The sequence below is a fragment of the Thermobia domestica genome, chromosome 7, assembly GCF_964235325.1.
Source record: "Thermobia domestica chromosome 7, izTheDome1.hap1.1, whole genome shotgun sequence".
NCBI lineage: Eukaryota > Metazoa > Arthropoda > Insecta > Zygentoma > Lepismatidae > Thermobia > Thermobia domestica.
The window spans coordinates 193,820,255-193,843,417 of record NC_137460.1 but is presented as its reverse complement, the minus strand read 5'-3'; positions in this window follow the sequence as shown (position 1 = coordinate 193,843,417).

Sequence of the window (23,163 nt, the reverse complement as noted above, 5' to 3'; positions counted from 1 at the left end):
GATTGCGAATATAACATTAATTTTCCCCCATCACGTCACGTTTTCCTGGAAATGGGGAGGTATGTTTATATCAACACGTAAAAATTACATTATAACACAGAATACATAATATATATCTTTCATGTTGTGACAACTTGGACTTATCGTCACAATATTTTCTGTGAATTTCTATTTTTCGTGTCTGAAATTTTGAGTTACCCTGCTGTTTGGGCTCTAACAACCATCGGGAATTATTGGATTTAAGAAATACGTTCTGCTATTGGTGTGAAATGGACTATTTTTATGCGATAATAATACAAAAATAAAGAACTTTCTGTCTTTCTTTTTTCTAAAAGTAAGAAATAAAAGAATAAAGAAAGGACACATTAATTGTGAAGAAAAACTGAAAAGAAATCACTTTGAAAAGTAATAGAGATATTTTGTATAGAGTTTTATGTACTTATACGTCAATAGTCAACTTTCTACCATTGCGCTCTTCCTCGTGGCTGGTGCTTTGCTTTCCTCGCGCCAGAAGCTAGGAAAAATTGAACGTTGCCTGAGGTGCTATTTCGCAGCACCGAAGCAATCCCATCCGTGTTTTCTGTACGGTCATGTCAGCGTGTTGCTATATGCATGATTGAGTGGGTGTGTTTGAAATCTAAGAGGGACTTCTTCTAATTGAATTCTTTGCTGTTTTTGTGGTTTTTCCTTTTACGTCGCTTGGTACTGTGATCGAAATCTTTGGACTTTCCGAATTATTTTGATAATCCATCGTTTGGATTTATTTCCGTTTGAGAAAAATTGTTAGTTGTAATTTCTTTTGAGAAGAAAGGAAAAGAAAGCCCAGCAGTTCACGTAATTGCGGTAAGTGAAGAAATATTATTTTTGTATTTCTTTCTCTTTGTTTTTCTTTTGGGTTGTTAAGTTCTCTGCTTTAAAGGAGTGTATTTTTGATAGTTTGTGTCCTATATTCTGTTTGAGGTACTATTGTCTTTGGTTTAGTTTGTTGAGTTAATTTATCGTCCCTATCGAGTTGTTTCAATTACTAGTTTTTGGTTAATTAGTTTGAAGTTCTATTTAATTTTGCGTCCCTATTGAGTTGCTTCAATTACTATTATTATTGGTTAATTGGTTTAAAGGTTGATTTAATTTAGCGTCCCCATTGAGTTGCTTCAATTATTGGTATTTTTGGTTAATTGTTCTGAAGGTCTTTTTAATTTAGCGTCCCTATTGAGTTGCTTCAATTATTATGATTTTTGGTTAATTGGTTTAAAGATTGATTTAATTTCGCGTCCCCATTGAGTTGCTTCAATTACTAGTATTCTTGGTTAATTGGTCTAAAGGTTGATTTAATTTAGCATTCCCTTTGAGTTGCTTCAATTACTTGTATTCTTGGTTAATTGGTCTGAAGGTTGATTTAATTTAGCGTCCGCATTGAGCTGCTTCAATTACTGTTATTTTTGGTTAATTGGTCTGAAGGTCGTTTTAATTTAGCGTCCCTATTAAGTTGCTTTAATTATTATGATTTTTGGTTAATTGGTTTAAAGATTGATTTAATTTCGCGTCCCCATTGAGTTGCTTCAATTACCAGTATTCTTGGTTAATTGGTCTAAAGGTTGATTTAATTTAGCGTTACCATTGAGTTGCTTCAATTACTAGTATTCTTGGTTAATTGGTCTAAAGGTTGATTTAATTTAGCATTCCCTTTGAGTTGCTTCAATTACTTGTATTCTTGGTTAATTGGTCTGAAGGTTGATTTAATTTAGCGTCCGCATTGAGCTGCTTCAATTACTGTTATTTTTGGTTAATTGGTCTGAAGGTCGTTTTAATTTAGCGTCCCTATTAAGTTGCTTTAATTATTATGATTTTTGGTTAATTGGTTTAAAGATTGATTTAATTTCGCGTCCCCATTGAGTTGCTTCAATTACCAGTATTCTTGGTTAATTGGTCTAAAGGTTGATTTAATTTAGCGTTACCATTGAGTTGCTTCAATTACTAGTATTCTTGGTTAATTGGTCTGAAGGTTGATTTAATTTAGCGTCCCCATTAAGTTGCTTCCATTTCGACTATTTTTGCATAATTAATTGGGAGATTAGTTGCTCTAGTTTCTCGTTTTATTTAATTTGTTTCAGTTTCTGGGTTTTTGTGATTAATTAGGTTTGAAGTTCGGTTAGCTTAATTTAGTGTCACAATTAATTCTTTTCGGTTTTGAGTAATCTTGCGTTAATTGTCAATTCTGTAAAAGTTTTTTTGATTTAGCGTCCTTTTTTAGTTCCTTCAGGTTTGAGTAATTTTGTCGTACTAATTTAGTTTGTGGATAGTTTTATTTTATTTAGTGTTCCATTCGGATTGTTAGTTTCGAGTACTTTTACAACGTTAGCCTTATTGTCTGAAGGTTTTTCTCATGTAAGTTGGTATACTGGATTATTATTCAAGTTTGGTACTTTTGGTTTATTTGATCTAGTTGAATGAAGCTAGTTTTCAAATTAAAATTACGGAAGAATAAATTTGATTCTGTGCTTTAACGTCGTTTCTTGTTGTTGGGGTTTATTTTGTATTAAATTTGGTTTTATTTAATTGTTAAATCAACCGTCTGAACTGGTTCATTAAAATTTTTTTACTACAATTTGTAGTCCTAATTGATTTTCTTTGAACTTATAATTTATGGTTTGTTTGCTATTAATTTTCCGATTGCGTTTGAGTAGCAAATTTTATTCTCAATCCACGTAAGTTTTTGGTTTGAAGTTTAGCCTCTTTCTGTAAATCTTCGGCCAGATCTAACAGCTTTCTTGGATTATTGTTGCTCAATGAAACTATTTATTGGGAGTTAGCTCGGTTCTGAAATTTTCAGATTCCTGCTTTTTTTTGTTTCGTTTTTTTTTTTGTTTTCTAGAGTTATATTTTCTTTGAAACTTAATTATATTGCTTTAGCTTCTGTTTAGGGTCTCTCGCATATTATTGTTTGATTAATCTGTTATTGATAACGTTTCTTTAATAGTTTTCGATTTGGAAATTAGCGTCCCAAACTAAATTCATAGGTTTAAACACCACTCACAAAAAAACTTTAAAACTAGTTCATTAACTGTAACAATTTAGTCTCCGGATTATAGCAATTACTTATTTGATTCAAATCTGTTGGTTCATTTTAATTCATTTTTGTTGAGCTTTAAAATAAATATAATTATAATCTAATTTGGTCGATTGACTATTGGCTGACTTATAAATAATTCTATCAATTTGGAATTTGATTAGTAGTAGAAATCAGTGACTGACGGTGTGATCAAATTGAATCATTCCATTTAAGATAAGAATTTATAATAGAGTTGTGAAATTTCAATATTTATTAATTCTTGGAACTGTTATATTACGGATTGAATGAGATTTGAATTATATAGGCTGATTCGTTCGAAACAAATAATTGAAGAAATTTGATTTAAGTTTGCAGTGTTCAAAATTTGGTTTTTAATTTCTTGGTCAAAAATTTAGAAAATTTAGTTCTAGAAAAGTTTCGTTAGAAAAATTTTAGATGTGATTTCAAGTTCAAAAATTTTGTTTCTGAAAATTGGTTTAGTTCGAAAAATTTTGGTTTGAAAACTTAGTTCGAAAAATTTTGTTCTGAATTTTTTACTTTCCATTTTTGTAAGTTCAGAAAATTATGGTCTGAACATTTAGTTCGATAATTTTTTGAATTTTCTTGTTTCAATTATTTTGGTTCGAAAAATTTTGTATTGAAATTTTCAGTCTCAATTTCTTTAGTTCGAAAAAATGTAGCTTGAAAATTTAGTTCGACAAAATTTTCTGATTTTTTTTCAATTTTTCTGGTTCTAAAAGTTTTGGTTTGAAAATTTAGTTCGAAAAATTGTTTCGATTTTTTTTACTTTCAAATTTTCTGATTCTAAAAATTTTGGTTCGAAAATTTAGTTCGAAAAAATCTGTTTTTTTTTGTAGTTTCATGTATTTTTAGTTCGAAAAATTTATTTCAAAATTTAGTTCGAAAGACTCTTTTAAATTTTTTAGTTTTAAATAATTATTAGTTGAAATAATTTGTTTTAATATTTTCTTAATTTTTTTGGTTTGAAAAATTTTTAGTTTTGAGAAATTTAGTCTCAAATATTTTTGGTACAAAAAATTTTTAGTTTCTCAAAATTCTTGCCTTCTGCGAAACTGTTTCGAAAAGAATTGGACTAGTTTAGGTTTTAAAAATCTAGCAACACTGTTCCCATCAATGAAGCACTTACTGAGCAAACAAAACGCCGTTTAAAAATATCTCAAATTTACAATAATGAATTTTAAGAATTCTAACAAGGAACCATTCAGATTTAAGCAAAGCAAAAACTCTTTAGTTAATGCACAAGGAAAAGGAATGGGCCCCTCTTTTACCATTGTTTAAGAATAAATGTATCCTTTCAGAGACATTTTAATTCGAGGACAAAATTCTGTACTCAATCTCCACACGTATACATATAAGGTGGGCTCCTTCTCCATCAAGGTAAGAAAGCTGGTAATCATCATATCTGTCAAAGACAACGATAATATTTAAGGTAAACTTCAGTGCAATATCATGATTCCAAAAATTTTTTATTTAAGGAGGGGTTCAACCCTCCATGGAGACTCGTGGTACCAAAAAGGATAAACATAAAAGGGAACAAGATTCTAAAATCCCGGTCGAGGGTGGATTTTCATGTTACCTGAAAATTTGAATTTCCTACATGCGGGGCCTAAGATCATGTGATTTCTAACAACCAATTCAAATCGAGGCACTAAAGCACTCATCAAAGATAACCTTAAAATGAAACGAATTACAAAATGCTGACCATAAAAGAGAGTGAGGGACTTCCCCACAAAGGTAACTCATAACCTTGTACCATGTAACCTGGTCACCTGTGGCGGGTCTAAGATCATGTGACCTCTATCAGGCAATTAGAATCGTGCTACCAAAGTACTCATCAAAGAAAATACCCGTAAAAGGAAACGAATTTTAAAAATTCAGAGTGAGGGATTTTCCCACAAAAGTGACTCATAACGTTACACCATGTAACCTGTTCACGGTGTGGCGGGTCTAAGATCATGTGACCTCTATCAGCTTATCAGAATCGAAGTACCAAAGTACACATCAAAGAGGTTACTCGTAAAAGGAAACAAATTTCAAAAATCCTAGGACCTAAGATCATGTGACCTCTATCAGCGTATCAAAATCAAGCTACCAAAGAAATCATCTTACCCGTAATAGTGGACGCATTTTAAAATCCTGAGTGAGGGGTTTTCCAGCTGGGTGACTCATACGTCATACCATGTGACCAGGGGACGTGGCTAAAATATGAATTTCCCGCGTGGGCGTGGGCTGAAGTCACGTGACCTCTATCAACCAATCAGGGCCGAGAAAAATTTTACTGACTCGGCTCAATATGCAGCGGGAGCACTTCTTCTGTAGATAGAGAAAGATTCGTTTTCTTATAGGAAAGGAAACGTGAAGCACTAATAAGTAACCAACTTTTTCATTCATAGACAAATCATGTCAGCAATTGAACTATGGAATTTGTTGATGACAAACACTGTTTACATTTACTCAACGAACGGTGATAACCTTTTATTGTTCCAAATGAAAATGCCCCAATAGATCATTTCTTAGCTGATATTATAAGAGAGATATATTATTATTGAAAAAATTATAAATTACTGCGTTTGGGTAGTTCTAAATTCGGTAGGATCTTGGGTACTTTGGTTAATATATATATTTATTTATTTATATAGCCAAAATAAATATAGTGCTCGGAAAAAATACAAACAAGACATGACTCGACTAATAATGACACTGAATTAACATAGACGAGAAAATATGGAGAGTGTGTTGGTTACAATATCCAAACGAAATAGCTACACAAAATTTCATTTCTATCAAATGAAATACTTCAGAAATATTTAAAATAAAGAAATTTAGTTTTTGGAAACCATAATTGCTGAAGGTAATAGTAAAAGTATAAATATTCTTGATATGTATAAAGGAATCATTGAACTTAAGGCAGTCTATTAACATCAGCTATCAAGGAAATTTAATGTCACAGTTGTCACAAATTCTGAAAGTATTTTGAACAAATGGAAAGACTGCTATGACAGATTGTATCACACACAGCTACAAAATAATGTACAGGGAGAAAGTTAAATACATGCAGCAGAATTGTATATTCGAAAACCTAACGTAATAGTAATAGTATTTGATATAAAGATATTAAGGGAAACACATACCCGGATGTGGCCGAAAGTTTTGCTGAAGGGTAAAGTTAATGTTAACTGTAGGGGAAAAGTTGTAGAATAGAATGCACAAAATCATTCTCCTTATTTAAACCAAGTAGGAATTGTCAGAAAAAAAGAACAATCATTCAATGTTCCAACTTAAAAGAAAGGTGGAAAAGCTGATGGTAAAAAATACCAACACATTTCTGCTCGTCCAACCCTGCTATAAAATCATCTCAGTGATATTATTATGAAGATTAGCCGTAAATTCTAACGGAATTATTAGAGATTATCAACGCAGATCTAGAAAATATCTGTCAACGTTCTAGTAGATGTTTAGCATTTACCAGAAACCACATAAGATGTGAGAATACACTAATCAGGTACTGAAATGATTTAGTTATTTCAGAAAGGTCTCGTACTCAGCTAAGAGGATAAAATTGTATAATATTTATATCAAATGTGGAATGTTGAATTAGCCAGCTAGATTTTTCAAAATGTGTCTCCAAGCAAGGACAATTATAGGCCCAGTGCTTTCATGATCATACTAGCTTGAAACAAGGAGATGAATTGTTCCATTACACAGAGCCGCATAGGTTCTGTTGTTTTTATAATTTTGGGTGTTTCATATGTATTTGAACATGCTGAAACCGAAACTGGCACTACTTTTCTCATATCACGTAACAATTTCTTGCAATTCAGATTTATATATGTTGATTGCGGTATGCATGTTTAAGCATAATTCAACTCATTGACGCTAGATGTCACAAGTACGTGGTGAAATTATCCAGGTGATAATAAAAATGACTGTGTTTTAAATGTGAGGAAGTTTAATTTAATTAAACTAACTAAAATTTTGCGTGCATGAATATTTAAAAAAAAATCTCTGTCAAACCTTGTTATCTCATTTCAGATAAATTTCATATTTAATTATCGCAAATTTTAGATGTGCTTTAATAGTATGAAACGTTAATATCTTAGGCTAGTTCCCTTTTGTAGTTCGAGCTCCCTCGTGGCTAAGCGGTTAGCGTACGCGCCTTTGGCGTGGGAGACCCGGGTTCAATTCCCGGCGGGAGCTCATGTGGTTCGGATTCCACGTTAATCAGTAGGTCCACGTCTCATATAGCCTCGCTGCTGAACGGGACGCTAAACTAAAAATCACCTCACCTCACCCTTTTCTAGTTCCTTGAATACTGTGTTGCCATGGCATCTCGTGGTTGTAAGAATAGACCAGATTTATTTTGTTACATCTGTGGTGAATTTGTTCCACACAAACAGAAACAGAAAGTTACAGATTTTGTATGAACGGCATATTTCGGATACTTCCGTATGAAACTTGGAGATCAAGATAAATCGTGACTCTACACAATCTGTAGATCTTGTGTGAAATCGTTACGAAAGTGAAGCACTGGAAAGCGGTCATCTATGCCATTCGCAGTACCAATGCTGTGGAGAGAACCCAAAAACCACAGCGACGATTGCTACTTCTGTTCCTGTGAAATTGTAGGACACAATACTCGAAACAAGACAAAGATAGTGTATTCCAATATTCTTTCTGCAATGAGACCTGTGCTGCAGGGCCTAGTCTTGCCTGTTCCGATACCTCCATCAAGTCTTGAGTCCGTAATGATCCTAGTTGGTACAGTGATCAAGCGGAAAATAGTGAAATTGAAGATGAAGTTTACAACCTCCCTAGCGGATCTCGTGACCCTATACCACTCACTCAACGCCAGCTCAATGATCTAGTTAGAGACATAATACTGTCTAAAGAATATGCTGAACTTCTTGGTTCCAGACTTAATGAAAATAATTTGCTGGCTTGTGGAACATTTTCCTGGCACAGATATCGGGAAAAAGAATTTGTGTAGTATTTCTCAAAAGAAGGTTCTGTCGTGTTTTGTTGTGATGTGTCAGGTTTGTTGATCAAGTTAAATTTCCCTTGTCTTTCTAGTGATTGGAGATTATTCATTGACTCGAATAAAACAAGTTTAAAATTTGTTGTTATATAATGGAAATAAGTTTCCCTCAGTTCCTATTGCTCATTCTGTGTCACTGAAAGAAACATACGAAAATGTGCGATTTATTCTTAATAAAATTAAATACGACGTACATGGTTGTGTGGTGTGTGGAGATCTGAAGATTTTGAGCATTGTATGGGCAACAAGGTGGGTATACGAAAATACCATGTTCCATCTGGGAGTGGGATAATAGGGCACGAAATGACTACTGGGGAAGGAAACAGTGTCCATTACGGAAAACACTGAACGCGGGATCAATAAACATCATTCAACAAAATTTAGTCAGTCCTGAGAAAGTTATACTACCTCCCTATCACATAAAATTAGGATTGATGAAACAATTTGTTAAGGCACTCGACACGGAAGGCGAAAATTTCAAGTTTATATGCAACAAATTTCCTTCACTTTCATGTGCCAAAGTGAAAGAAGGTGTCTTCGTTGGTCCAGACATGAGGAAGTTAATGAAGGATAAAAACTTCGAGGCAACAATGACTAATGCTGAAAGGGATGCTTGGATAGCATTTAAGAGCATGGCGGTGAACTTTCTGGGGAACCAAAAAAGTGCTGAATACAGAGAAGTTATTGAGAATATGTTAGTTAAATTTCAAGAACTGGGTTGCAACATAAATTTCAAGTTGAGTTTTCATCTTGATTACTTTCAACCAAATCTTGGAGAATTAAGTGAGTAACAAGGAGAACGGTTCCACCAAGACTTGAGAGATATGGAGAAAAGGTATCAGGCACTTTGGAGTGTTAGCATGATGGCAGACTACTGTCGCACACTGCACACAGAAACTTCAGAAGAAAATCACAAGAAAATTAGGAAAGCTTATACGAGAAAGCGTGCTAAAACGGTGTGAAAAATAAGTATGTTATATGACTGTGTTGATTTCCATTTTACAACGTATATATTTATGTATATATTTCCATATTATATGTATATATGTAGTAATCTGTATGTGTAGAGAATCTTACATTCTTTTCTTTGTCTGTCTGCATTCACATTAATCAAAACATGTTCAGTTATTTACCATAATAAGCTCTTTAGTCTGATAGGAGATAAGAAATAAGGTATAATATAGCAGTATTGAATACGGAAGAAGGCTCAAATTTTGACATTGATTTGTAAGAAAACCTTACGTGACACGGAAAAACTAATTCATTATTCGTAATCAGCTAGGAACAAAGAATTAAGTTCACCTATTAATCAAAAAACAACATGAACTTTTTTCAATTTGCAGCCCTGTGGTATTATTCAATTTTGTTCTAGAACTCGCTACAAGGAGAATCAAAGATAGTAAATAAGACATAGAGCTGAATAGAAGTCACCAAATTATAACTTACGCTGATGAAGCAAATCTGATAACAGACGATATAAGAGAAAAATAAAGAAATGCAGAGGTTTTATTAAACCATTTAAAAATTGATTTAGAAGTAAATATATAGAAACATAAACACATTTAAGTTCGTAATAACTATAATACAACAAATTATAGATATGGCAAAATATAAAATAACACATTCCGTATACGGGGTACATTCAAGAAAAGAGATCAACATTTACAGTCCAAATCCATATCAATGTAAGTACATTAAACGCCTAGAATTCGTACTAATGTACAGTTTAAAGTATTTTTAGTCGTGACTCCTGTCGATGAATTTAAAGCATAAAATATATGTAAAGATAATCATGCATGTTGTGCTCTATGGTGCGGAAAATACCATACTACTTACTTTAATAACACAGATTAAACATATTTCAAAATAGGACTCCAAGCTACGTATTCCTATTGTTGGACACCCCATATAAAGTTGGACACCCCATATAGGAACGCATGATTTAATTGCCTATCATTGATGTTTCCATTAACTGTAAGACGGTCAGATGGGCAAGTCATGTTGCCATAACGGAAGAAAGTACGAACGCTTTGAAAGTTTTATCAGGAAACATAATCAGGAAAAGCCCATCAGAAATATCTTGGCACGGATGGAAGGACAATATTAAGATTTATCTCACAGAAATATTAATGCGAAAAGGGACATTGTTAGATAAAGACTGACGTCAATTGAGAAGTTTGGCAAACTATCCGTCTAATCTCCGTGTTCCATAGCTCAGACAAGCAGCTAATTTAAAGCTCCGTAAGGAAAATTGAAATAACATCATGAATTCTTTATTAAATACTGAACACAATTCTTGTAACAGAGAATTTATCTTCCGTTCCCAATCAGTTATATAAGTCTGAAAATGGAAAATTTTTCTTGGTTAGAGATACAAGAAAAGTAAACCAAAGTAATTTCAAATTGACTTTTCTTTTCTATTTTCCTGAAGGAACACACGATAAAAAAATCAAGCTTAATAATGTATTCATACTAGTGATGGGCAGTGGGAATATTCCCGGTCGGAAGGAATTTAAAAATGGGAATATTCCCTGGTTTTTTCCTGGCGTATAAATTCCCGGGAAGGAATTTATTTAAATTTTTTTATTCATCTTCTAAATTATAAGAACCATATGACTAATTACTTTATTTAATATATTATGATTTACTTCTAAGTTTTAAAGGATTTTGAGATTAAAAATTTAAAATTATTTGACTGTACTTTATTTAAATAAAAATATTATTTTTAAGTTCCATTTCCATTTACACTAAAAATAGGGCAAATGTTTCGTATTGAGGGGCCAAAACTAGCAAAATATAGGATGATTTACGGAAGAAATAAATTTGAAAGTGGTGTTCAAGTAGTCAAGAAAGTATCGAACACAAATTTTAGGGCAGTAGGGAATTTTGTACAAACCGTAAAGGTAAGTGCAAGTGATTCATGTGAGAAGAGAAAGCGAATTGTTGGTAACGAAGATAGAAAACAATGTGCCCTGCGGTGCTCTAACCCGCCTTCAGTCGCTTACGCTCGCTCAGCAATGCTGTCTGAATTAATTGTTGGTAACGTGATTTAACGTATGAAGCCATAAAACAACCGCATCGGAGTACAATATCGCAAGGAGTAGGTGCAAAATCGGGCCTCACAAAACTAAACAATAGCCAAAAGTAGCAAAGTACTAATTTACAAATTATGAAAAAGATCCATTTGTAAAATAATGTAGAATTATATAGAGATAGAGATGAACTAATATTAATAAACCCTGAAACACTGTTAGTAATGGATGTCGGTCTGTCGCCTCTCTCTGACTCGAATTTCTGAAGAGGTACTCGGACTCCTTTTACATGTGAATTAATGCATGCAATTTCGAGAAATGAACAGAAAGAAAGGTCGTGTGTGGCAATGTTACGTGCAAAATTATATGGATAGGAAAGTATCTTGCAAATATTGTAGACCAACATATTTATGCGCGAATGTTGAAAAAATTTTGGGGCATGTGTCTTCTGGCAGTTACCCAACCTAATTTGATTATACCATTTAAAAATTTAATATTCCTTATGCAGAGTCGTTTTGACATCTGATTAATGCCTTACTATAAGTATGACTAACAGATGGTTATCAAAAGTGTATCTAGAGTCTCTGATTAGGACGTAGTACTGGACGGAGTTCATTACATCTGACTAATTAATCTAGAGCACAGGGTACACTTTTAGTCACGGTTTAGCTTCTGCGACACATTTCAAATTTCGTATGTCATACATTTCTATTTTTACAGACTACGCATGCGCACATCTTTTTTTCCGTAGTTGCCACATTTATTTTTCTCACCTAATGCATTGGGTTATCTTAGTTAATCATACCAAATCAACTTTTTAGTTGTATTCAAAGTAGACTCTGAATACCTAAAGTACACCTTCCTTACTGAAGTGCTAGTATTACACTAACTAGTCGCTGATTAAATATTGATTAATGAATTCTCTCTGAATACTACCCAATATGTTTATAATATCAGTAGTAGACTGAAGTTTAGAAAATCCACTTATATGTAAATTTAAACTGTTTAGCCGTTTAAAAGTATGTGGACTTACTATACCATTTTTGAAACATATTTACTTTCATAGAACATATTGTAAATAAATGTCCATTTATGCGTACTCACCAAATATAATAAAATAACATATCGTTCAGAATACACGAGTAGGGGATACATGTAGGTTCTGCAGACAACTTTCCCCTTCCACTCCTAACTACCAAAAAAATTATGAAGCCACCACTGACTATAGTACTTTAACACAGGGAGATAACCCAAAGTGAGATCGCATAGGCTTTTATGACATTTAAAATCATAAAAACTTACATCTAAAATATTACAATGGAATCCTACACAAAATATATTTATTGCATCTTAATCTCCAGTTTATAAGCTTTTATTTGACACTTGAATCGTGAAAATCCGTTAATAATTAGTTTTAAAAATTCAATGAGAAGGAATATAACAAATGTAGCATTTACTGGAATAGGTGATCTGTCACTGCTTCATTTGAATGATTCCAGTACCAGCACAGGCCCGTCCAATCCGATTCTCTTTCCTTCTCCGCACGCTAACATACATACATATACATTAGCCATTTCCTTCAACACAACTACTAGCTAACAGTCGAGAGGGCGCTGTATATCAATGACGTAATCCCACGGGATAGGACTACGCAATAACTATGATGTCAATTGATATACGTCATATATCCTTCCACCTTCAGCAAGAAAGAGAGAGAATGATTTACATATAGCTCAACATGATTTCCTCAACATCATTTTCTCAAATAAAAGGAAGAAATTCACAACTCACAAATTGTACATGCTGTTCCCACTAGATCTCTTTTTTAGAATCAGTGTTTCCAACTCAATATTTTTTTCAGAACGTTCCAGGATTTTATTTTTTCAAGATATCGCTTTAAAACATATAGGGATGAATTCACCCCATTACTAATAAATATAATAATTGTTAAAAGTGAGTTGGCAACACTGGCAGCCTCACCCCCAAATAACGTTAAAATTCAATAGCTCGGTCCCTAATTAACCGATTTCAAAAATTCAAACGGCAAAAGAATACTAATAACATATCCAATTTTAAAAAAATGCATAAATGGTTGCATAACTCTCAGGGTGTTTCTCTTTTTTAATATCTTTACAAAATTTCATTAAATCGAAAAAATAAAAAAATACTACCATAATTTGAAAAAAAATTCTAAGACTTTTTTAAAGAATAACATTTCCCCGAAAACACAAAAGTAAACCGGTAAAAAATTTCCGAAATTTCGAATTTGCTATAACTTCGTCAAATATAAACCTATTTTCAAAATTCAAACAGCAATCAATAGAGAAGTAAATTGGCTATGTATTGAATGTCTTATAAATTGCATAACTCTAAGCATATAATTACAAAAAACTCATATAAATCCCTTATTTATACATATATCTTTAAAATTTAAATGACATTATGTTCTGTATATCCAAAGGTCTTAGTTTTTTAGTCTTGATACTATAAAAACACTTATACACTTAAAACATACTTACAAATTACTTACAAATTACAAGTTCGGATATTGATAATGAAACCGTAAAAACACTTATACACTTAAAAAATACTTAAAATTACAAGTTTTATTTTTGTTATTTTTTGGATTCATTTCTAAAGTAAAACTGATGTATTTTATAACCATTATCTAAATCTTTCAAGCCCTCGTACTTTACAAACAGCTTATATTTTTTCAAATCTTTCAACACTTGCTCAGTTTCATCATTTTTTCTTTGTGGTAATAACGTCTTATATTTCTCATCTAAATGTACTAAAACTCTTTGATCATAACGCTGTGTTTGAATCAATTTCCATAATGTTATCTCGTACGCTTTACCTTTTTCTAACTCATCTATGCGAAGGAATATCAATGCTTTAACGTCGTTTCTTTTATTCAAATAATTAGCCATAGTTTCTTATTTATTATAAGGAAAATGTTTGTTTTATGAAAAAAGATTATAAAATCGCTTTACATTTGAAATCTACATACAGAATTCAACAGTTGGATAATTATCTTTTAAACCAGTGTATTTGACTTTTATTCCATCTTTAACGATCTCATCAATCATTTTATCTGTTAAGTGTTTTGTAAATCTAGGTGGAAGAAAGACTTTAAGCTACTCACACTTAACTAAAATGTTCTTTCCAAATTTAGTTTTAATCTTTTCCATTTTCACAATCTTATATTCTACATTTAATTCTAATTCTCTTAATCCAATAACTTGTTTTTGTTCAAGACTTTCAAGCCTATTTAAAAGTTCAATATGACTCGCCATCGTATTTATTATATAGAAAATCAATGAACACTCTTCAATTTTTATCTTCACCAAAAATATTTAATCATTTTTTATAAATTTCGTTTATGGAAAAATTTCCATAAAATAATACAAACATATATTTAACTCTATAAAAATCGTCTACTATTTTCTCATTCTTTGGATCATATGTAAAGTTCTTTTGTCCAATTAAAATCGCATAGCATATAGTATTAGCAGCCACAGCTTCTGCAAAGTCTACTACAATCTTTATGTTTGTTCTCTCATTTACCGATACATTCTTCCTCTTACTACAATTAATCACATACATTGCTCTGTTACCTATAAACTCTTTAGGATCATAGTACATTTCGGTATTGCCACATGTTATTCTCTTAAATGCTGTATAATCTTCGTACATCTTAAAATAATCCCTGTTAGCAATATCTAAGTTTCTTGGTTCTTTTGGAAATACCTCATTCCTTCCATGCTTAAGATAGATATTCTTTACCTTACAATGATCAAACTTACTTGCATCTGCTGTTTGTTTGCCACTTCTATCAGTTTGGAACATTACAACTACGAAATCAGGCATATTAAATTGTCTAGAATTAAATTGAGTCGTAACATTGAACTCTAAGAAAGAGCCTACAACAGTCTTCTGAACACATTGATAAGTATGGAATGAAAACATAATTTTAGGTTCTTTAAGAATATTCAACTTTAACTTGTTTTCGTAATTAGATTCGTATTCAACAATAGGCATTCTTATCTCCATACTTTTTATTGTTATTTTTCCATCATGAGGCGCTGCTGCACCTGCTCCTGATCCAGTCCATTTGTACAAGACATCTTTATTGTTGTTAGCTTTTGTAAATGTTATTCTCAATCCGCCTTTCCACATAACCTCTTTATAATCACTTAAAAAGCCTGGAATTAATCTTAATGGGTACAAAACACTAAAGTCCTTTCGTAGACCAAGTTTATCATCTGTTTCAAATCCTGCTTGTTAGATATTCAACCTCCGATTTGGAAATCTTTAATGTTCCAATAGCTGTAGATGTTATTCCAGGTAGTTCAATCTTATCTATAACAACTCCATGCTTTCTAACCTCAATTTGAGAAAAGAAGAATGGGAAGAAGTTATCTACAAGTTTTATAGTATCGTTTGCACCAAATGTTCCTCCAACTGATGCACCAACAACTTCAAAAGTCATATGACAGTCTGCTTTGTGTGGATGTATAAAGCCATCCCCCACATCGAAATCAAACTCAATATCTATGTTAGCTTCATTCCAATTATTAAATATTCTTGTGTTAGCTTTAAAACTCTGTAACTCGTAACTCTTAACACTATCCATTTATTATAAAGAAAATCTTGAAACAACGCTTTTATGGGATATACCCATAAAAGAATCATACATAATAACCTTTAAAAACTTATAATCCCCATCCTAACTTAACCTTAGCATTCATAGCAGTACCAACTCCTAAAGCAGCTAATTGTTCACCAATTGACGCATCACTACTAAATGCTCTTTTCCATGCTTTAGTTTCTAGTTCCCTATCTGCAATATGTCTTGACTCTGTATCTTTATTTCCTCTGTAGTATAGATAGTGTTCTTTACAAGCCTCATCTAATGGGTTAATACGTTCATCACCTCTCTCTAACCTTTCTTGAAGCTTCGTAAAAGGCCCACAAAATCTGAAGCCAGGTATATGTAACTCGGGTATTCCCTTCATGTTTAAAATCTTATTCATTAGTCCTTTTCCAAGCTTCTCATCATTCCAGAATCGTGGTGGTAATGTATTTAAGATCTTAATCAAATAACCTATACCTTTTGGATCATTAGAAATAAATTGTGAAAGCTTATTATTAATCGTACTCACTATACCTACTTTTTCATTATAAAAGTTATTATTACCAGCCTTTTCTTCTCCATCTATTGTTTAATTCCTTCACCAGTCCTTTTAAGAGTTGGAGGTAAAGATGGTTTAATATAATTATCCCAAATAGGCTTGATAATATTAATGTACTTAGAACCTTTATTAGATGCTACTTTTTTATCTCGATTATATTTTTGGAAGGCAGCGTCTGTTATTATTTCCTTGTACTGTTCAAAATCATCATCATCATAATCTTCAATGGTTTTATTAGTATTCATCGTTGACAATTCCCATAGACCTTCTGTTCATTTATAAGTTTTACCATTAATTATCAAATCATCACCATTCACTTTAACTTCAGAATTTCCTATCTTATTTATTATTTTTCCATGTTCTTCAACAGTTCTTATTCCAAACACACTATCATTTCTTTTACTATAATATTTTGTTGCAATCTTACCAAATGATTGTGCTGTTGTTAAAGGCTCTACTCCTCCAACTTGGTATTTAATTTGTTTTCTCATTTGTTTTATTTCTCCCGTTATAGGTGTATCATTACTACTTGGGGAACAATCATAAGTTATCTTTTTAGGTGTTTCTAGTAAACTAGGATCTATTGAAACCGTCTGATGTACAACTGGAACAAGCTCAGTTATTAGATTTTTATTTTGTTCTGCTACTTCTTTGATCTCACTTCCCAAGTTTTGAATAGCATCAATTACAGGCTGCTCTTGTAAGTGAAAAAAATAAAAGAATGGAAGCATGACTTAAAAAAGTGTTTGTATAAGATAAATAAAAATAAAGCAAAAGTAAGAGATCATGATCATTTAACTGGAAACTTTAGAGGTGCAGCTCACAGTTATTGCAATTCAAATTATAAAAATCTCATTTTTGTTCCTGTATTTCTTCACAATTTAACTGGTTATGATACGCATTTGTTTATTAAGGAATTAGCTTATGATTCACAGAAAATTAAACTGATTGCAAACAATGAAGAAAGGTATATAACATATGAAAAATATGTAAAAGCAGGACCAAAAAGATCGAATAAATTTAAGATTTGTTGATTCATTTAGATTTATGCCAAAGAGTTTAGCAGAGTTAACTAGTAATTTAAAACCGGAACAATTTCGAGAAACATTAAAGTTTTTTCCAATTGATTAACTTGATCTAGTTAATACTAAAGGTGATTATCCATTTGATTATGTTGATTCATTTGAAAAATTAGAAGAATCTGTTCCATTATCTATAGACAAATTTACAAACAGATTAACAGGAGAAAAAATGAGTCCTCAACGTCATAAGCTTCATGTGCGAGTTTGTAAAGAATTCGATCTGAAGTTAGTGAGTGACTTAACTGAACATTATAACAAAACAGATGTCCTTCAATTAACAGATATATTTGAAAACTTTAGAGATGTGTGTTTAAGGGCATATGGATTAGATCCTGCATGGTATTATACAGCACCAGGCTTATCGTGGGATGCAATGTTAAAGATGACTAAAATTAACTTAGAAATGTTAACTGATTATGATAAAATACTAATGCTAGTAAAGGGAATACGAGGAGGAATCTCACAATGTAGTAAACGATATGTAAAAGCAAACAACAAATATACGCAAGATCATAATAAAGATGGGTGTTCAACATACCTAGCATATCTAGACGCAAACAACTTATATGGATGGGCTATGAGTCAATACATGCCTTATAAAGACTTTAAATGGATTAAACCTTGCGTAGATATAATGAACATTCCAAATGACTCAAAAACTGGATACATATTAGAAGTAGATTTAGAATATCCAAAGTATTTACACAACAAACATTCTGATTTACCATTAGCTCCAGAAAACATGTGTCCACCAGAATCTAAACAATAAAAACTACTAACAACACTTTATAATAAGGAAAGATAGGTAATTCAGTATAGGAACTTAAAACTATATATGTCGCTTGGAATGAAATTAAAGAAAGTGCATAGAGTATTAGAATTCAAACAATCAGACTGGTTAAAGAAATACATCGATTTAAATATAAATATGAGAACGCAAGCTAAAAACAAGTTTGAAGAAGATTTTTATAAGCTCATGAATAACTCGGTATTTGGAAAAACTACGGAAAATATTAGAAAGAGGCAGCCCATACAATTAGAATGTGATTCTGAAAGAGTAGAAAAATTAATTGCAAAACAAAATTTGATTACAGAACAATATTTACATAGAATTTATGTGCTATACATATGGAAAAAGAGAGTTTAACATTTAATAAGCCAATATATGTTGGTATGAGTGTATTAGAACTATTAAAACTATTAATGTATGATTTTCACTATAACACTATGAAGCCGAAATATGGAAACAATATAGATTTATGTTATATGGATACTGATAGCTTTATATATGAGATGGAAACTGATGACTTTTATAAAGATATAGTAGAAATAGTTGACCAGTTTGATACGAGTGAATACGTTGAAAATAACATATATGGACTGCCACTAGTAAATAAAAAAGTAATAGGTAAGATGAAAAATGAGAATAAGGGTAAAATAATGACCGAGTTCATTGGATTGAGATCAAAGATGTATCCTTATAGAGTAGAAAATAAAGAAGAGAAAAAAGCTAAAGGAGTAACTAAAGCTGTAATATCAAAAGAGTTGCAGTTAATTGATTATAAAGAAAGTTTATTTAAACATGTAAAAACATATAAAGACATAAAACTTATTAGGAGTTATAAGCTCGATATATATAGCATAACCGTTCATAAGCTGGCAGTAGATTCCTCGGTAGATAGCGCGAGATGGTATAAATACATTAGCTTGGGGTCATTATGGGGAGAGTAAAAAGTGTAATTATAAGTAGTGTAGTGTAGTGTAGTTTTAGATGTAAGTTTTTATGATTTTAAATGTCATAAAAGCATAATCAATCTCACTTTGGGTTATCCCCCTGTGTTAAAGTAATATAGCCAGTGGTGGCTTCATAATTTTTTTGGTAGTTAGGGGTGGAAGGGGAAAGTTGTCTGCAGAACCTACATTTATCCCCTACTTACACGTTTCAAAGACTCTTCTGGGGACAACAGTAATAATATACTGTGATATAAAAACAAGTTTAACTTCGAAATTATAATATAGCAAAAGAATAAAATTTTGTTTGTGATTTTAGATAAATTCCCGGAAAATTCTCATTTTTGGGAATCTTCCCGGAAATTTACCCATCACTAATTCATACCCACATATTGTGAGATATTGTACAGATTTCGGGTACATGTTTATGCCAGTTAAATGCAATGGCAATTAGAAATTATCAGAGAATAAGGGATAATATGATCCATTTATAAAAGCTTTCACGAAACCGAATTTTGTTTAAAATATCTTGTACTTAACTTGGATAGATGTTGTGCTTAAGAAACCAGTATAAACCTTTTAGTACACGTGGCTGTGGTAAGTGCACAGAATGTGAAACATATTGCGAGTAACATCAACAATTTACTGAAGTGGGAGATTAAACCTTATTTTAAATTCAGGAACACTTCCCATATTTAGTTACTGTTATAGACTTAAAATTTCGCTAAAATGAAATGGTACAAGCTTTGAGCAGAAAATTACAAATGACTTAGTATAGATGGTCACGAGAAAAGTGTATAATTAGTAAACAAATTGTAAATTCCGTTAAAGAATTTACTCATAAATTCTCCATTATTGTATATTAGTGTCATATTGACCTGTACAAATCTTAACAAATATGAGCTAGATTCGCACATTTGTGGTAAACTTTCGTATTAAGAACCATAATATTATTCAAGCATGTATATTTCTGTTATTAATGAGTCTTGTAAGTAACTACTTGCTGCTTGTTTTATTCAATGCAATTATGAATATAATAATTATGTTTTCCATATTTCAGCTAATTATCATTTCTCAATACGAAATTCATCAGGACCATCATTCTAAGAGGGTAATAAGTATAACGAACGCGGTTGGAAACATTACGGTTAACTTAAGGGAACTGACTACTGATGCAAGTGTAAGAAATGTTCCGATTGGTGTTAGGAGATGTCGCTTCAGTGACGAAAATGATGGAGGAACGATATTTCCCTACTACAGCTATTCCACATGCAAATTCGAATGCGAATACAGAAAAATGTTACATGTTTGTAATTGTTCAACATATTATATCGACCATGATCACGGTAAGTTTAAACTGGAAATAGAATTCCCATAAGTACTATTAAAACTTACAAAAATATACATAATGGAAGTTAGTTTTATCCATGGTAAATACTTTGTAACATATTTAAATTATTTCTAAGTCTAGATGATGGATATAATCGACCTTTTTTATACCACATATGATAGCCCGAAGTTCAGAATACTAATATACAATTAAAAATAAAAAAATGAAGAATAATTCCCAAGTAAATATTGTTTCAAGACACTTACATTTACAAGCACTTATAATAAAAAAACTAACTTGAACAAATAATAGATATTAGTACAGGAAATAGATAGGTTACTAACAATAGTATTAATCTCTTTTTGAAAAATCCTTATGGTGATCGTTGAATCTATCTCTATGTGAAATGAGGATTACATCAGAACATTGAGATATGCTGTTAGAGAAGTGAAAGTGATTCGCAAAAGAAAAGGAATAAATTGAAGACTTCCCAGCAACTTTACAACGTGGAAAAATTATAAACAGATTTGAAATGATTTACTTTATGCTTAATTTCCAGATTTATTCTAATTGTGGAAGCTAGTATTAGTCATTACAAAAGTGACATATTTTTTATATAAATTTGGTCGAAACTTGCCTGCGTTATGGAAAAATCAATAATTGATAAGAAGAAGATTAGTTGTTTATTTAGCTTGGATACCTCCCATAATCCCTACATATTCTGCAGAATTTCGTACATTCCAACAAGTGTAAGAGTATATGCCACAGTCTAATAAGTCATTTAATAGCGGTGTGAAATTAATTTTCTTAGGTCATACCTTTCTGGAGGATGTCACAGAGAAATGACTAAGAATAGCATCAACTTATGTAACCAAACAATTTTCCATAAGTTACTTTGACATAAACTAAAATGTTACTTATGTGAAAACTATATTTATATGTTTAGAGAGCACTATGACTGAATTTGCTGCAAAGTTACATGTAGTAATGCAAGGAACAACTATTGTGAAGCAGCAGAGAGCTTTAGATGAAAGTTAAAGAGAGCTAGTAAGAACAATGGGACTGGAAGTACGTGTCCATTATTCAAGGAAAATATGTTATAAAATTATATTTAAATATATTATTAAATTATATTATTAAATGATTAATTAAATTTTATTATTATCTAATTTCTAATAATTTAGACAGCATGTAGAAATCTAGGATCTAACTGCACAGAAATATTTTATATAAATTATAGTTCTTAATTAATATAGAAAGTAATAAAAGTTTTAATGAAAATATGTATCTGTGTATTTGTCCTGTATAATAGTCATGTTGTTTTGTGTTTTGTTCAAATACAACAAAATTTAAGCCCCTTTGGGTTCCTTGGAGAAAAGGAAACTGACCTAAAGAGAATGAACTCTCCATTGTTCATTTTCATAAAAAAAAACCTACTTATGAGATTTTTCATTTATTATCAACAAATTTTCATAAGTCGTATTTAAGAAGCCTGTCAGAAGGGAAATGTGAAATACTGATTGTCGACATATTCTTAATAGTCCAGTTATCCAGCAATATAAAGTATTTACCTAAATGTTTCTATATAAAACGTGAACACAATTTCTTGGTTTTAGTAAGTCTCCTTAAACAAAGAAACCAAAAGATATCACCAAGATTATAATACAGCTCGAGTGGACATTTTTCTAGAAGAAATAAGTTCAATCTTATTCTCAGGTATTATCGTGAGAGCTGTTTCGGAGAAATACACATTTATAACATCTCATTAACCTACCTTTTTCTTGACTATAAAGGAAAGTGGAAATTCAACTTAGGAATTTCTAAATAACCTATGATATCCTTTGTTCTTCTTAAACTGCCAGGTCATTATTAAATCCCTCCCTCATTTTAGGGGAATTTACAGAAACTCTTTTTCATTCAGAAAGTTCTGTTTATTCAAATTCCGAGCAAAGGGACATTAATACCTAAACTAACAATAGTAACTTTATACAGTGCTTAGTATTTGAAGTAGTTTTATATGAAATCCTTTCAACTAGCTAACACTTTCTGTGCAACGTAAAATAAGTGGTCAGCTAATATAAGTTGTTATCGGATTAACCCATTAGTGCCCAGAATTTCCCACTTATATTTTGAAAAGTTTTTTTCGCCTATTTGGTCTTACTAGTACTCTAAAATATATATTAAAATATTTTTGAAAAATATTTTGTTTTTTCTTCTTTTTTTAGCCTGGCAACTTAAGTTTCCAACAGGCAACATATTCAAGAAAAAGGGAACATTTTGAAAAGTTACAATTTTCAAGGAGAAAATACACTGGAAAATCATAACTATTAAAATCAAATCAATCCTTCCTTTACAGACCCTCAATCTTTCCTTCTGGAGTCTTTCAAATCAATCCAGTTGAGTCTTTCTCTTTAAAACACATTGTACCCAAAAAACAGTGCTAATCCCGCATCAATATATTATACAAAGAAAATGTAACAATTCTATAACGAAACAGACCCCAAAGTTACTTTACGATTACAACTAGCAATGTCAATCCATGAGTTTTTTGCGCTATGACGAAAAATTGCCATGGCAACTTAAGTTGCCAAGGGGCAGCAATGGGTTAAATTTCTAACTATACGGTGCAGGTTAGAAACTACGAAGATACGGAGCTTATAACATGCC